Source organism: Euprymna scolopes, chromosome 21 (genome assembly GCF_053919585.1).
Source record: "Euprymna scolopes isolate OS-2025 chromosome 21, ASM5391958v1, whole genome shotgun sequence".
Lineage (NCBI taxonomy): Eukaryota > Metazoa > Mollusca > Cephalopoda > Sepiida > Sepiolidae > Euprymna > Euprymna scolopes.
Window position 1 is genome coordinate 59763454 of NC_136502.1, and position 14143 is coordinate 59777596.

At 35.2% G+C, this 14143-nt stretch overlaps 1 long non-coding RNA gene across 1 annotated transcript in view; it reads left to right on the forward strand.

Annotated features, from left to right (window-relative positions):
* The first annotated feature begins 1280 nt into the window (after window positions 1-1280).
* LOC145242405 (uncharacterized) overlaps window positions 1281-14143 on the forward strand; it is a 77587-nt gene continuing 64724 nt past the window's right edge. Inside the window, exons 1-2 of the long non-coding RNA XR_013862727.1 lie at window positions 1281-1437; window positions 1548-1653. This is a non-coding gene — a long non-coding RNA (uncharacterized LOC145242405). The remainder of the gene's footprint in view (window positions 1438-1547; window positions 1654-14143) is intronic.

Here is a 14143-nt window from a genome sequence, read left to right on the forward strand (position 1 = left end):
GAATCTCTTCCTGAACTCCCTTAAAACGTCAACATAGTATTCCTTGTTGACTATTTGTTGAGTGGGAACCCAGTGCATGTAGATCATGCCTGTGCTGTTAAAAAAGGGATCATAAGTTTCTGGATGGATTTGCTCTGTCTGACTTTCTTAGGGCTGGAAGAGCAAGCATGCTTCCAGTAAGAACTCTGTCTCTTGTCTCTGGGTCAGAGTAGTAGATCCAGCTTTCATCGCAGATCACTAAAGCATCAAGAACTATAGGATCTGAATTGATCAGTTCGACCATCTCCCTGCTGTCATGACAACATCTTTCTTTCTGATCTGCTCTGAGCACCCTTGCCACAAACTCTGCGCAAATCTGTCACATCTTCAGTTCCTTCCAAATAATTACATGTACAAACTGATATCAAATTGTGCACTTATTGTCTCTATAGACACACGGCTGTCCTTCCCCATGAACTTCTTTATTTGACAAGTCAACTCAAGTCAAATTGGTCCATAAGATGAATAGCAATAGCCTACTGAATTTTCAAGAGTCTGTGACAATTTTAAATGCCTGTACTCTTATTGAAGGCACCTCGCGCGCGCACGCGCGTGTGTGTGAGAGAGAGTAATTCTTAGTTTTAGGATGTCAATGATTCAATGAGATCGTCCTCGTGTTCTGTGTAAAGAAAGAAAAAAGGAACACAAGCGGAAAAGCTATACAGGAAAAGAAAGAAGGAAGGTAAGAAATGTCTGTCATCAGAACAAGGAAAATAAAACAAATGGAAAAGGAAAGGTAAAATCACAAAAAGTAAGTCTTAAGACAAAATAAGCAGATAAATAAATGTAGATGAAGGGATAGGGGGTGTTACGTGAATGTTGGAAAAAGAAAGTAAGAGACACCAGCGAGTAAGAAAGACTAGTAGAAAGGAGAGAAAAGAAGTAATGTAAGAGAGAAGAATAAAAAGTCAGAAACGATTCGACCGAAGGAAAGAAAGCCGAGCCAAAAAGGAAGAAAGCACGAGAGAGAGAGAGAGAGAGAGAGAGAGAGAGAGGGGGGGTCGTAAAATGACAGAAAGAAGAAATGTCAAAAAAGGAGATATCGAGGAAAGAAAAATAAAAACTAGTATGGAGAGAAAACGGGAGAGAGACGGAAAGAAAGAGAAGGAAATAACTCAAGAGACAGATAAAATGTCTGACAAACGGGTCGACCGAAAGAAAGCAGAAAGAAAGCCGAGGAAAAAGAAAGATAAATTAGTAAGAAAAATGTGAGTGAGAAAGTAAAAAAGTAGAACGAAAGAGAAAGAAAGAGAGAGAGAGAGAGAGAGAGAAGCAGAAGAAGAGGGGTACGACATAAACAGGCCGACAGTTTGAAAAATAAAAAGAAAAGAAAGCGAAAGCACGCCATAAATACAAACATAAAAAAAATGTCCGGTGATGTTCGTCCCGTCTCGAAAGGTAAGCGCAAAATTCATATTCAAAACTTTTCGGAAACGTCCAAAGTTGACCCCACCCATCCGTAAACAGTTCGCCTAATTTTCTGCACGTCCCCTCTTTTATTTTCACAGGGGATTTACCAAAATGCCGTGGATGTACCGCCGACATAACCACCGACAACGATTCGGGTGTTATGATCCAAGCACTTCACTCGACATGGCATCCTGATTGCTTTAGGTAAGCCACAGACAAAACATGGCACAATTCAATTAAGTAACAAAAACAAATTTATTTCGAAAACTTTTTTTGCAGACATCATCTCCCCCTCACCTCCCCCCCCCCGCGTAAAGTCCGCTGATTATTATTCCACATTCGTTATTCCCGCGTTGTTGTTGTTGTTGTCTAGACGAAATAATGTTGGTTTTGGGTGGAGAACTCCGTCGGTCAATGTCTATTTTTGTTTTGATTTATTATTTGGAATCGTTTGACAGTTTAATTTATTTGCGACTTTTACTTCAAACGTACAAAACACGAAACCCACCCCAAAATGTCGACTTAAATTAGTTAGTACTAACTTAGTAGTAAAAATTATAAACAATTCCTTACAATTTGTGGTTTGATCTGTTCTCGTCTCTACGTAACTTTGATAAATACACATTGAATTAAAAAGTATTATTTTCTGTTAATCGAATATTGAATTAATATCAAAGCATGAACACAATTTTTTTCTTAAATTTTGATTATAAAATAACATGAACATCATGGCCAGTTTTTTTATCACGTAAACTTAAACACTTTTTTTTTTTTTTCGTTTGTTTATTCGTTCTGGTTGAATTTTTTGAACGCAACTTCCAAGAAACATTTTCACCATTGTATAGCTATCAAAATATTAGACAAGATCGCATGTGTATGTGCTTTTCTCGCCTATACGTAACTTCGATAATTACACATTGAAATATTATTTATTTATTTAACCCCCCCCCCCAAAAAAAAAACAAAAAAACAAGGGAAGCAAATTAAATATCCTATTAAAAAAATTGTAAATCTGATTTTGTTTTGAATTATTTTTCTCTAATCTCCTCATCCGGACAACGCCAATTAAAGCTGGCTAGTCACTTTATAAAAATAATGTAAACACTGATTTTTCAGCTGACTTGGAAACTTTGGACGACAAGTAACATGGATTCAGTCTTTATTTTAAAGTAAATTAAAACTATCAGTTTTTAAGCAGTTAATTTATCCGAATTAAAAGAAAGCATGATTTCTGTTGTTTTTTTTTTAAATAAATAAACATCACCTTATATAATTGTAAGCAGTTAGTTATAATTAAACACGTAATTGAAAATATTTAAAAGAAAATTTCAAAAATTTGTTCGAGTTTTTAAGTAATCTTTGTGAAAGTTGCACTTCCTGATTTATATACTTCTAGTATTTGAGGGATAAATCCTCATAACATTATATACTCTGTATCCAGGGTATTTTTAGAAGTATATTTCATTTTGATCAAAGCGTAAACAATATTATTGTGGGGTCTGCCTGCGTTCGCACTTGATATCAATAAAAAAGAAAACCTGACATTTTTATTTATAATATATATGTTAAGAGGTTTAGGGCTTGGAGCAGGACGGACGGCACAGGTTTCCCCATTGATTCCCGAGGAAACGCCGGATGGGCCTTAAGAGAGTTTACAAGCTATAAATGTAATGGAATTATCCATCGGCACACTATCGGTCATTGGAAGTGTTCCCTCCCAGGCATTATCCCATCATTTGTAATTACTGAACCTATCAGTATTTCCCGATCTCGGGTAGTTTTGTACCCGTCCAGATTGTCCTATGCGGGGGAGTTGATTTAACCGTGACCTTTGTGAAGTGTGCGATTACACGTCAACTCGACAGCTTATTATAACTCTTAAGTTAAATAAACCTAATCCTAGTTGAAAGAATTATTTTTACCTACACACCAGAGTGTTTCGTGCTTTACATATACTTTCGGTCGAAGGAATCGAACCCAATCAAAGTATCCCTCCTGATGCCGACTATCAACTAGATGATTGTAGGTTCGATTCCTGGATCGGGATCAATGCTAGTCTAGTTGCACTGATGATGAGCTCTGCGTCGATACAGCGAAACGGTCTGTCTGTGGACCACACACACACACACACACACACACACACACACACACACACGAATTACGTTATATTTATATAGTTAAGTAAGTGATCCCTCTCTAAAATTATAATTCTTAAAAGAAATCTATGTATTTTGAATTTTTTTTTTTTGGGGGGGGGAAGAAATACAATCTCATTTTTATTTTAACATTAACAGCGTGCAACAGTACACTGCAACAAGTAATACAATTATTTATATATATATATATAATATATATATATATATATATAATATATATATATATATATATATGTTTACCGATATGTACATGTTTTTTTTTTCTAAAATCAAAAAAAAACAAAAAAAACACGGTAAGTATTAAAGTTATTTTCTTTTATTTCTTATTCCTATATCTTCAACAGCAGAAATCACAGTTTTGCATTTTCTAAATAAATAAAAAAAAAAAATGGAAAACCATGAATTAATTTCTTTTTTCTTTCTTTTCCCCCGCTCATGCTTGTTTAATAACAAACTACAGTAAATTCCTATTTTGGTCACGTAAATTGTTTAAAGTGAAATCAGTTTCGAAATTACTTGTTTTTTTTTAGGTTCATTATATTGCACGTGAAACAAAACCCTGAGATGAAAACCCAGTAATTATGATTTTTATAACAAATCCAGAAATAGGCTATCTAAGGAAGAATGATAATTAGAGCTCCTTATTTTCTAGTTAAATTCAAATGTTATAAACTTGAGTTATCCTCCTCCTTAGCTAGTCTCTTTCTCTCCTAGTTTTTATAGATGGCGACCATATCTTTCTGATCTAGATTTCTTTCGGGGTTTCACGTGTGTGATGAATCTTGCTATAATTTAGTGTTTCTGTTATCGTCGTCGTTGTTGTTGTTATTTCTATTTATTTAATAGTTCCTATTTACAATGCCTCCCCACGGGGCAGAGTTAGACATCAGGGTCGTTTTTTAACGTGGAGAAAAGGAACAAAAATTTAAAATTGTCTCGGTCGTGAAGGATTTCTTCCTCCACCGACAGAGAACCAGAAATGGAAGTGCAGCAGTGCAGCACAGCACTGCAGCAGTGCAGCAGCATCTGAAGAACAGATTCTACACTTGGAAATTGAATCTTTTATTCAGGCAAAAAAATAAACATGAACAAAAAAACTTAGGCACAAGGCCAACTCAAAAGGGGGTGGGATATGGGGGTCGTTGAACTAAACGAAAGTTTCTCTTAGCTAGAATCTTCTTCCACCATAATACCGCATTCGCCCTTTCGTACTTGGGGACTTAGCACCCAATTTTTAAAACATTTTTTATTAGCATGTATAAACAAAAAAGATAACAATAACGGTAATACAATAATTAATTTGTGTCGAGGGCGGGGGAGGGAAGAAAAAATACAACCAGTGGTTAGTAGGACCCTCCCAACCCCGTCTAGTTATAAACTTGCTTGTTCCGTTTTAGTTTGTAAAGTAACCTCAGCTCTTGCGGGACAGTCTTTAACTGGGGATGCCCTCTAGATGGAATGAAATGGAGAAAAGAAAATTTTGTGGGTAAAGGAGGGGAAGGGGGTTAGTTATTGATTTCTTTCTCTCCAAGATGGGTGAAAATTATAGGAAGGGGTGAAAAGAAAAAATTGCACTTAGAAGGGAGTGGGGATCTTGGAGGCTTCCTAGTCGGCTAGCTAAGAGGCTTAAGATCAAGTTATACTTGACGGAACTGCGTGTTCCACACCTAAGCAGGGAACACATATTCAAATTTGGCTCCTTTTCGTACACACAGACTTGCTACATATATCCATCTTCTGTCAAATGTTGCGCGATGCAGCCTTCTTCTACCACATCTGATCTTCACCCGTAGTTGGTGTTTAAAGAAAGCCATCAGATCCTGATCAGAAAAAAGAAAACACCCTCCGGCCACCCTGCAGACATGACGTCCAAATCACCATTCTCGTCACGGCCAGGATCGTAATGTAGACCATTTGTCTTTCCCTGTCCCATGGCGGCCTCATATTGTCAACGACATTGGATATGGTAATCAGGTGAGGATGCTTGGGATCGATGTGAGCTGTCACCTTACTGACATATGACCAGTACCAGTGGAGTTTGCGGCAGTCGAAGAAAGCGTGATCAGTCATTTCTACGGGCGTTGTTCCACAATGGGGACAAGCAGGCGACTTCAAAAGCCCGGAACTGCATTGTATGTTGTTGAGTGGAAGTGCATTTTGGGCTAATCGCCAAGTCCGAGAGAACTCCAAATTGTTCAGATGACTTGAACCTGGTGCATAACTCCATGCAGAGCGGATCTCATGCTGCGACCAACTCAAACAAGCGCATACCGGGTTGTCAGCAGGCCCGCCCCCTCACTAGATCCCTGTGGAGTTTCCTATGGGTAGCAGTCACAAGGTCGCTGGACCTTGGTAATTGTTTTAGCACAACTTGGCACTCTTTTAGGAAGGCAGATTTTCCTCGTGGCTTGTGACGGCTCTCGACAGAGGGGTTGAGAACAAGGTCAGGAAAGGCGGCAGTAACCATGGGGTGCCATGGTTGATCTTCTTGCATATAGTGGCTCAGGAAGGCCAGCCTCTCAGTGTTTCGATGACACTTCAAGTTCGGCATTCCTAATCCTCCATCATACGGACATTGAATACAGACCCGTCTACTGACCCAGTATCCTCTTCTGTCCCAAAGGAGCAAGGAGAAGAGTTCAACGAGAGGTTTCAGGTGTTGTGCAGGCAGGGGAAGTTTGGTCAGTCAGTAAAAGATGAGAGGAAAGACGTACGTGCGCACACCTCAGCTCTACCCTTTAAGCAGAGTTTCCTAGGAAGCCACGAGTTGACCGCAGCTTCTACCTTTGACTGTACTTCTGACCAATTTTTGTCGAGCTGGAGACCCGGTTCGAACTACACACTGAGGATCTGAACCAGGCCATCTGTCCAGCTAAGAGTGCCGAGAGGTTTGCGTTGTCATTCCTGGCATTCAACCACAGTCTGACCGACTTGTGGTTTATCTTGTCTCCTATAATTCTTTCGTACTGAGCGACCACCGACACAATCTTGATGTCTCAGAAGCTTGACACAAAAATCGTGACGTTATTGGCGAACGTGGATACCTTGGCAGCTGAGCCACCAGGTATAGCAATTCCGCATAGGGCCAAATTTGCCTCCCCATGTCTCGGCTGGCGGAACAGAGGCTCCAACGCCAAGATGTAGAGCAGAGGCGACAGTGGACAACCCTGATGAACCGACCGAGACACAACAAAGGGTTTTGAGTACTTTCCATTGACTTGCACGACAGCCGTGGGCTGTCAATACATCATGGAGACCCACTCGCAAAGTCCGGTTTAAAACCGGCGGCATCTAACACAGATGCCAGGAAGCGATGCTCGACCCTATCGATAGCTTTGGACTGATCTAAATTGATCAGCGCGGCTTCCGTGTCGCCTTCTATGCCTCCCTCTAGTATCGTGCAGATCAGGTGCAAGTTGTTCTGAATCAATCTCTCCTTCACAGCGTAGTTCTGCTCCAGTTCAATCAAGTTGCCGATGACAACCTGCAGCCAATTCGACAAGATCTTGGCCCAAATCTTCAACTCTGTGTTTAGCAGAGTTATAGGCCTGTAGTCATCGAATTCTTCCCCACCATGCCCGTCACCTTTCCTCATCAATGTGATCACTCCCTTGATGACTTGCCCAAGAATAGATCCCTTAGCAAACCAATGGTTGAACACATTTGTGACAAGAAGCAGCCGCAAATAGTTCGTATAGCAGACCATCAATTCCTGGTAATCTAACATATGTGCAATAAAAGGTGGGGATTTAAGCAACAAATAAATGATAAGAAATTCCCGAGAAGAATGAAAATTGTTTATCTTTGTAAGACATTGCCCAAAAGGGGTGGGGGGTATAAGGGAATTTACGGGAAAGCAAAAACCCAAGTATTTTCTCTTTATCGCATATGTTTTTATCACATATGTTTTTATCACATATGTTTTTATCGCATATGTTTTTATCACATATGTTTTTATCACATATGTTTTTATCGCATATGTTTTTATCGCATATGTTTTTATTGCATATGTTTTTATTACATATGTTTTTATCACATATGTTTTTATCACATATGTTTTTATCACATATGTTTTTATCACATATGTTTTTATCACATATGTTTTTATTACATATGTTTTTATCGCATATGTTTTTATTACATATGTTTTTATCGCATATGTTTTTATTACATATGTTTTTATCGCATATGTTTTTATCACATATGTTTTTATCACATATGTTTTTATCACATATGTTTTTATCACATATGTTTTTATCACATATGTTTTTATCACATATGTTTTTATCGCATATGTTTTTATCGCATATGTTTTTATTACATATGTTTTTATCACATATGTTTTTATCACATATGTTTTTATCACATATGTTTTTATTGCATATGTTTTTATCACATATGTTTTTATCACATATGTTTTTATCACATATGTTTTTATCACATATGTTTTTATCACATATGTTTTTATCACATATGTTTTTATCGCATATGTTTTTATCGCATATGTTTTTATCGCATATGTTTTTATCACATATGTTTTTATCACATAGGTTTTTATCGCATATGTTTTTATCACATATGTTTTTATCACATATGTTTTTATCACATATGTTTTTATCGCATATGTTTTTATCGCATATGTTTTTATCACATATGTTTTTATTACATATGTTTTTATCACATATGTTTTTATCACATATGTTTTTATCGCATATGTTTTTATCGCATATGTTTTTATCGCATATGTTTTTATCGCATATGTTTTTATCGCATATGTTTTTATCCCATATGTTTTTATTGCATATGTTTTTATCACATATGTTTTTATCGCATATGTTTTTATCGCATATGTTTTTATCACATATGTTTTTATCACATATGTTTTTATCACATATGTTTTTATCGCATATGTTTTTATCGCATATGTTTTTATCGCATATGTTTTTATCACATATGTTTTTATCGCATATGTTTTTATCGCATATGTTTTTATCGCATATGTTTTTATCCCATATGTTTTTATTGCATATGTTTTTATCACATATGTTTTTATCACATATGTTTTTATCACATATGTTTTTATCACATATGTTTTTATCACATATGTTTTTATTGCATATGTTTTTATCGCATATGTTTTTATCACATATGTTTTTATCACATATGTTTTTATCACATATGTTTTTATCACATATGTTTTTATCACATATGTTTTTATCACATATGTGACGCAGCAAAAATAAAACAAGTGGATGGAACTGCAAGGACGAACACAATAAAAAGCGCGAAAAAATAACGAAATAACAAACACTTTTCCAAATGATACAAAAGTAGATTTATTTAAGAAAAAAAGAGGAGTTTAACGAAAGAAAAGGAAATGTATTCAAAGTTATAGAATCTGGAGTATATCTACGCTTATGGAAATGAGCGAAAGTCCTTTTTTTGGGGGGGGGAATCAAAGTCTTTGCACTTACAAGTTTTTGTTTTCCCTTTTTTTTTTTTTGTTTCTTTTGCTGGGGTGTTTCACAACTCAACGACGCAGTTAATCCAAGATATTTCCTTTGGCGTGGAAAAAGTTTATATAGCCATCTCATGTGTTTTCTTTTCTTGTTCGCGCGTTATATATCTGTCACTTTCATGAGGGATAAGATATCACATCGTGCGTTCGGCACATCCATATCTCTTTCGCATGATGGGAAAAAGCCATGCTCTCTTCGTGAGGAAGTAAATTCATTGCATTCTCTCGCATGACTGGAGAAGGTTGTGTCGTCCGCGTCTCGTGTATCGGCATCTGTTCCCCTCCTCCTCTCATGAGGAGAGAGACCTCTTAACAGGTCGGCGGTCCAAGCTGAAAAGAACGATTTCCGACGGTGTCAAGTTGGGAAAGGGGACCGATAACTCTTCCGGTCTACCCCCTTCCTCTCTGCTTCACAGTCAGGTCTAAAAATAGACTTGATGAAATCTCCAGCTGGCAAAGTCTCTGAAAGTTTTAAAGGGGGGGGGTACATTAGTAGACTCTTGCTCAGTTCCAAAACGACTACTGCACTAGCCTATCTTGTGGGAATCCTGTTTTATTTTATCTCGGTGACGAAATATGAAAAACAAAAACGATATATCTCGTCAGCCTAAAATTAAGTATTTAAATTTTGATTTAAATACATAGTCCAATTTAAAGATCATGTCACATCTGTCAAAACTGACCTGCTTCAGTGTAGTAAAAACATCCCGCTCCGTCATCCGGCTCTCGCAACTAGCCACTCTAGCCGCCCCGAGATGGGGAGAGTCGGCCAAATAGTCACTAAATTCAAGGACCGGAAGATTGGGCTGCTGCATAAAACGCTCCTCGAAATGATCTCGAAACCCCTCGCAGATCTCCCAAGTCAATTCCAGGGTGCGTCCATCTGGATGTTTCACTTTGCTGATATACTTGTCCGAGCCATGCCTAGAAACCTCACAACGCACGTCCGCATCAGAATTGACTGCTTCGTTGCCTATCTTTCTAAGCCTAGCTCTAACTACTTGGCCTTCATAACGCTCGCTAGTCTCGCGTAGAAGGTCCTGCTTAGCTAGTTCCTGACTAACCCTATCACCCTTCCCTGTAGCCCAGGCTAGTTTTTGCTCTAACTGCTTCTTCGTCTTGGCCTTATCTAATGTGAGGTGCTGGGCATACTTGACAGAGAAGCTTCTGATTTTGGCTTTAAAACCTAACCACCACTTACTCACAATTCTCAATACACAGTGTTGACACACATACATTGCCTAATTCTCCCACATTGTCACATGCAGATACACATTCACTTTTCTATAATGAAAAATCTACTTATCAAATGAATATTTACTCTCATGAAGTAACTTTCACCCAAATGTGATATATATATATATATATATATATATATATATATATATATATATATATATATAAAACTATTAAAATTATCGAAATCAAACTGGAAAGTTTACCAAATTATTTAAACTATCAAGTGTTCAATGCAAGGAAAATAATTCATAGGTTTTCAAAAATATACTCTTTTCATCTGATGAAGAAAACCAATAAAATAACAAATCACTGATTATAACATGAATATAAAAATTTAAAAAATTGTAAGCAAGAGAATTTCATCATTTAAATAAGAAAATTATCAAGGAAAGTTATAGAATCTCGTATAAAAACGGGTATCAATGCAAATAATCAAAAAAGCAATTTTAAAATGGTGGAATAAAAATTGAACAGTAGATTGTTTGAATTCGATATACACTGAAATACTTGATTACAATAAATCCAAAGCCATGAATAATGACATGAATGATTCCAATAAAATCCATCCGAAAATCTGTAGAAGATCAATATATGGATAGGAATATCCATATAATATTCATGCTCTATCTACAATATTGAGCTTTTTTTTACCACGATAGGATCTAATATAAAATATTTATTTTTATAGTATTCAGTTATATATATGTATATATTATGTTATCACTTTTATGCAGAATTCATGTTCTTTTTAACTATTTTCAAACCTTTATAAAAATCTAATTGTCAGTATGAATTTTAGCACATTTTCAAAGACAACACCTTAGCGAAGCTACGGTCCGCAACACTTACTGCTCAATAGACGGAAGGAGAAATGTTATACTGCAGTTGAGAAATAGTTCAAATTATTGGTTGGACAATGAGCTAGTCGATAGTCAATCGAGATGTGGACTAGTTTAATTAACAGGCGTCTTGTTGTCAGATAGAAAATAAATCGGGTACCAGTCGATATCTGTAATGTGATTGATTGAGTTTTTGCAAGTTAGAACTAGGCAGGAACAGATTATGATGATCAATGCCTGAGAGGCAATATTCTTTTCACTTGCTGATTTTGTACTAAAACAAATTGACCAACTCGAAAGGAAAAGTCATATTAGTTAAGTCTCTGACTTTGTATCAAGGGAATAGCGATTGTAAAGCGCCTATGACAATGGATCCCCCCAACAAAAAGAGAAATTCTGGTGCAACTTAAAAAACAGTCATCTATCTTGTTGACAACATTCCTTCAAAGATGAGGGCATCGCAAAAATCTCAATAGCCATCAAAAGCAGAGGATAATATTTAGGAGAATAATCTTCTGAAACTGAAGTGGTACATTTCAAACTATTTACTTACAAAATAAATTTTTCAAAGTTGAGGATGCCCCTGACGACATATAAGATGCTCATCCCCACACTCTTGAAGTGGGTAATTCCTGGGAAGATGACCTTCTGGAACTGAAGAGATACATTTTGAATTATTTATTTGCAAAAAAAAAAAACGTCAGCAAAGTTTTGTGTCGAAGGGTCAGTGGTCATCCTTAGTCTATCAACTCATTTGTCTCAATATGGTTCCTTTAAGTCTTTCACCATTTTCCCATCACATTCACCTCAAGTCACCGCAATATACCACATTTACTTTATGGGCTACATAAAATATTCCCAATGGTTTAAAATCAGTTTAATTTAATGCTACATTTTGATCTGGTGCTTTCTAAAAGGCAGAATACAAAAATAGGTCACCTGCAAATTAAATGGATGACTGGAGACCATATCGAGTTGAAATAACAAGTAGATTATATTTGTACAGTTGAATGCAAGTAAATATGTGACTACAGCAAGATTTACAAAAATAAGAAAATGACTTGGTTTAAGAGTGGAGGGGTTAAACCTTTTAATGTTTTAATTTAGTTTAATTTTCTGTTTCTTTGTTTATTTAATATTTTTCAAATTTACTGTCGAATATTATTGAAAAAAATTCGTTTCTAACATAAATTTAATGTCTCTATATTAATATAATTTTACTTCAAGTATCCTTACATGTTTGTATCACAACTATTGAATTATTTTGTATTTACTATTCAGCACACATTTGTTGAAATAAACAAATGCAATAGCTTACAGTTCTAAAACAAACTTTTAAAAATACTATTAAAAACATTAATTACGAAATTAAATCTTCCAAAATGCATTTCGATTTCTTCATAAACAATTTGAATAGAAAATCATTTTTAGCTTTTAGGCATTTCCAATTTTTTTTTTTTCACAAAATCGGTGATGTCACTATTTTGTGCATAAATTCAATATAGATACGTGATCAAAAATGAATAATGGAAATAAAATTTTTTGCTCTTGGTTTGTTAGATTTTGATATTTATACAAATATTACATTTATTAAAAATACAATTTTATTATTTTAAGATATTTATGTATTTATTTTTCTGCTAATCTAATATTTTTTATAATACAATAAATATGTTTATTTAAACGACTAATGTATTAATAAGTTTTCTGTTCTGGGTATCCATATTTTAGAGGGTTGAAAAGCTGCTAAAAATTGTAGGACCTAGTGACAAATAAATCATTTTTACTATATTATAATTTAAAATTAGTGTCAATTTCGCTATTTTACTGTCGGAAATAGTCATTTTTTATATTATATCAAAATATTAAAATAAAAAACTTAGAAACTTACTCAAAATTATGTTTAAAGCTGAACATTTCAGAAGAATGGAATTTAAATCATTTAAATTTAAAAAATTGATTATTTTTAAGAATGTTTTTCTTTTGCAATTCAACTGATTGTAGGCATATATATATGAGAAAAACAAATTTTTATAAAGCAAAATAATATTAAATTTACAAATTAAAGGTAATTGACAAAAGAATAGGTTGATTAAACATAAAAAATATATATTTTTTAAACTCTTTGTTGCATGAAGGACTAATTAGGTTTTACACTGCCTTTAGTGGTGTCACTGTAGTTGGTCCCTAAATAAAGACACCATGCAATCGAACGCTCTGCACATTTTGTTTTTCTGTTTTTAACATTTTATTGTTTTAATTTGTGTGCATGTGGAGTAAAAAAGAAAATGGTGAAACTCGACAAAGAAGAAACAAATAAACTTGTTGCTGGTATAAGCCACAGGTTTATTTGGTATTATCTCTGTGGATGTAAAATAATTTATCAGCAAATTAGAAATTATTTAAGCTGAAATGGCATATGCTATTATAACATATCTGGCGAGACAGCTGGTATAATACTAAATGGCCATTTTGCTTCATACGTTAGGAGACAAGGCATTTATGGGTTTCAGTTTTTAATTTCTGAAGATAAGAGAACACCCCATGAAATAATTCAAGCGTTCGATCAACATGCTATAGGGGAAATAAATGGAACCTACAAACATTACGTCTTCCATACAAGAAAACAGGGAATATCAGAAATTGTTAACGCATTTATTACGTCACTAGTTAAGTTGATAAAAACAAGTAATTTTTGTGACAGTTGTGTCTCATCAATATTGCTGGGTCAGATGATTTTTGGAATACATAATCCTCATACACAAGCAGAATTACTAAAAATGAGACAAATTTACAAAGATGCATAGACATATGTAAGCTGTCAGAAAATGCTAAGCTACAGTCTAAAATTCTAAGAGCTGAGGAAGTAAATGGAATCTACTTTAATTCTAAGAGAAAACTATAGACACAAAGTGACATAGTGCAGGGTATGTGCGACATGA